Here is a 4,240-nt window from a genome sequence, read left to right on the forward strand (position 1 = left end):
TGCAGTCCAAGGGACTCTTAAGAGTCTTCTCCAATACCACAGTTTGAAAGCGTCAATTCTTTGGCGCTCAGCTTTCTTTATAGTCCAACTCTCACATCCATACATGACTACTGGAAAAACCATAGCCTTGACTAGATGGACCTTTGTTGACAAAGTGATGTCTCTGCTTTTTAATAACTGTCTAGGTTGGTCATAACTTTCCTTCCAAGGAATAAGCGTCTTTTAATTACATGGCTGCGGTCACCATCTGTAGTGATTTTGGAGCCCCCCAAAATAAAGTCAGCCACAGTTTCCACTGTTTCCCCATCTATTTGCCATGAAGTGATGGGACTGGATGCCATGATCTTCGTTTTCTGAATGTTGAGCTTTAAGCCAACTTTTTCACTCTCCTCTTTCACTTTCATCCAGAGGCTCTTTAGTTCTTCACTTTCTGCCATAAGGGTGGTGTCATCTGCATATCTGAGGTTATTGATATTTCTCCCAGCAATCTTGATTCCAGCTTGTGCTTCCTCCAGCCCTGCATTTCTCATGATGTACTCTGCATATAAGTTAAATAAGCAGGGTGACAGTATACAGCCTTGACTTACTCCTTTTCCTATTTGGAACCAGTCTATTGTTCCATGTCCAGTTCCAATTGTTGCTTCCTGACCTGCATACAGATTTTTCAAGAGACAGGTCAGGTGATCTGGTATTCCCATCTCTTTCAGAATTTTCCACAGTTTATTGTGATCCACACAGTCAAAGGCTTTGGCATAGTCAATAAGCAGATATAGATGTTTTTCTTGAACTCTCTTCCTTTTTTGATGATCCAGCGAATGTTGGCAATTTGATCTCTGGTTCCTCTGCCTTTTCTAAATCCAGCTTGAACATCTGGAAGTTCATGGTTCATGTATTGCTGAAGCCTGGCTTGGAGAATTTTGAGCATTACTTTACTAGCGTGTGAGATGAGTGCAATTGTGTGGTAGTTTGAGCATTCTTTGGCATTGCCTTTCTTTGGGATTGGAATGAAAACATCTTTTCCAGTCCTGTGGCCACTGCTGAGTTTTCCAAATTTACTGGCATATTCAGTGCAGCACTTTCACAGCATCATCTTTCAGGATTTGGAATAGCTCAACTGGAATTCCATCACCTCCACTAGTTTTGTTTGTAGTGCTGCTTCCGAAGGCCCACTTGACTTTACATTCCAGGATGTCTGGCTCTAGATGTCTAGTGATCACACCATTGTGGTTATCTGGGTCATGAAGATTTTTTGTACAGTTCTTCTGTGTATTCTTGCCACCTCTTCTTAATATCTTCTGCTTCTGTTAGGTCCATACCATTTCTGTCCTTTGCATGAAATGTTCCCTTGGTATATCTGATTTTCTTGAAGAGATCTCTAGTCTTTCCCATTCTGTTGTTTTCCTCTATTTCTTTGCACTGATCACTGAAGAAGGCTTTCTTATCTCTCTTTGCTATTCTTTGGATCTCTGCATTCAAATGGGTGTATTTTTCCTTCTCCTTTGGTTTTCCACTTCTCTTCTTTTCACAGCTATTTGTAAGGCCTCCTCAGACAACCATTTTGCTTTTCATTTCTTTTTCTTGGGGATGGTCTTGATCCCTGTCTTCTGTATAATGTCAGGATCTCCATCCATAGTTCATCAAGCACTCTATCAGATCTAGTCCCTTAAATCTATTTCCTACTTCCACTGTTAATCGTAAGGGATTTGATTTAGGTCATACCTGAATGGTCTAGTGGTTTTCCCTACTTTCTTCAATTTAAGTCTGAATTTGGCAATAAGGAGTTCATGATCTAAGCCACAGTAAGCTCCCAGTCTTGTTTTTGCTGGCTGTATAGAGCTTTTCCATCTTTGGCTGCAAAGAATATAATCAATCCGATTTCAGTGTTGACCATCTGGTGATGTCCATGTGTAGAGTCTTCTCTTGTGTTGTTGGAAGAGGTTGCTATATGACTTAAACAGATTTTTATCAGTTCCCTAACTGGAGCTGTTGAATTCCAGCTTCACTACAGTTATTTGAGATTAAGTAACAGATGCTAGTATGCAGGAGATGCGGGTTGGATACCTGGATTGGGAAGAGATCCTGGAGTAGGAAATTTCAACCTTCTTCAGTATTCTTGTCAGAGAAATCTCATTGACAGAGGAGCCTGGCAGGCTGCAATCCATGGGGCCACAAAAGAGATGGACACAACTTAGCAACTAAACAACAATGATGATATTTAGGTTGTTTCCTTTGCTGTTGCAACCAAGACTGTAATGAATAACCTTGTGCATAGGTCATTTTAAGCGTGTACTATCTGAGGATAAGTTACTAGAAGTAGAAGTGCTAGATCAACTGGTCTGTGTATTAAAAATTTTTACAAATACTGCAAAATTGCCCTCTGTAAGGGTTGTACCTTGCTTCTATCACCAGTCACATCCACAGCTGGGTATTGTTTTTGCTTTGGCTCCATCCCTTCATTCTTTCTGGAGTTATTTCTCCACTGATCTCCAGTAGCATATTGGGCACCTACTGATCTGGGGAGTTCCTCTTTCAGTATCCTATCATTTTGCCTTTTCATACTATTCATGGGGTTCTCAAGGCAAGAATACTGAAGTGGTTTGCCATTCCCTTCTCCAGTGGACCACATTCTGTCAGACCTCTCCACCATGACCCACCCGTCTTGGGTGGCCCCATGGGCTTGGCTTAGTTTCATTGAGTTAGACAAGGCTGTGGTCCTAGTGTGATTAGATTGACTAGTTTTCTGTGATTATGGTTTCAGATAGAAGCAAGGTCCGATGCTGTAAAGAGGAATATTGCATAGGAACCTGGAATGTCAGGTCCATGAATCAAGACAAATTGTAAGTGGTCAAACAGGAGATGGCAAGAGTGAACATCAACATTCTAGGAATCAGCGAACTAAAATGGACTGGAATGGGTAAATTTAACTCAGATAACCATTACATCTACTACTGTGAGCAGGAATCCCTTAGAAGAAATGGAGTAGCCATCATGGTCAACAAAAGAGTCCGAAATGCAGTACTTGAGTGAAATCTCAAAAATGATTCAATATCACAGTAATCCAAGTCTGTGCCCCAACCAGCAATGCTGAAGAAGCTGAAGTTGAATGGTTTTATGAAGACCTACAAGACCTTTTAGAACTAACACCCAAAAAGATGTCCTTTTCATTATAGGGGACTGGAATGCAAAAGTAGGAAGTCAAGAAACACCTGGAGTAACAGGCAAATTTGGCCTTGGAATACGAAATGAAGCAGGGCAAAGAGTAATAGAGTTTTGCAAGAGAACACACTGGTCATAGCAAACACCTTCTTCCAACAACACAAGAGAAGACCCTACACATGGACATCACCAGATGGTCAACACCGAAATCAGATTGATTATATTCTTTGCAGCCAAAGATGGAGAAGCTCTATACAGTCATCAAAAACAAGACCAGGAGCTGACTGTGGCTCAGACCATGAACTCCTTATTGCCAAATTCAGATTTAATTGGAGAAAGTAGGGAAAACCACTAGACCATTCAGGTATGACTTGAATCAAATCCCTTATGATTATACAGTGGAAGTGGGAAATAGATTTAAGGGCCTAGATCTGATAGATAGAGTGCCTGATGAACTATGGAATAAGGTTCGTGACATTGTACAGGAGACAGGGATCAAGACCATCCCCATGGAAAAGAAATGCAAAAAAGCAAATGGCTGTCTGAGGAGGCCTTACAGATAGCTGTGAAAAGAAGAGAAGCAAAAAGCAAAGGAGAAAAGGAAAGATATAAGCATCTGAATGCAGAGTTCCAAAGAATAGCAAGAAGAGATAAGAAAGCCTTCCTCAGTGATCAATGCAAAGAAATAGAGGAAAACAACAGAATGGGAAAGACTAGAGATCTCTTCAAGAAAATTAGAGATACCAAGGGAACATTTCATGCAAAGATGGGCTCGATAAGGACAGAAATGGTATGGACCTAACAGAAGCAGAAGATAGTAAGAAGAGGTGGCAAAAATACACAGAAGAACTGTACAAAAAAGATCTTCACGACCCAGATAATCACGATGGTGTGATCACTGACCTAGAGGCAGACATCCTGGAATGTGAAGTTAAGTGGGCCTTAGGAAGCATCACTACAAACAAAGCTAGTGGAGGTGATGGAATTCCAGTTGAGCTATTCCAAATCCTGAAAAATGATGCTGTGAAAGTGCTTCACTCAATATGCCAATAAATTTGGAAAACTCAGCAGTGGCCACAGGACT

Source organism: Bison bison, unplaced genomic scaffold, assembly GCF_000754665.1.
Source record: "Bison bison bison isolate TAMUID 2011002044 unplaced genomic scaffold, Bison_UMD1.0 scf7180017864142, whole genome shotgun sequence".
Taxonomy (NCBI): domain Eukaryota; kingdom Metazoa; phylum Chordata; class Mammalia; order Artiodactyla; family Bovidae; genus Bison; species Bison bison.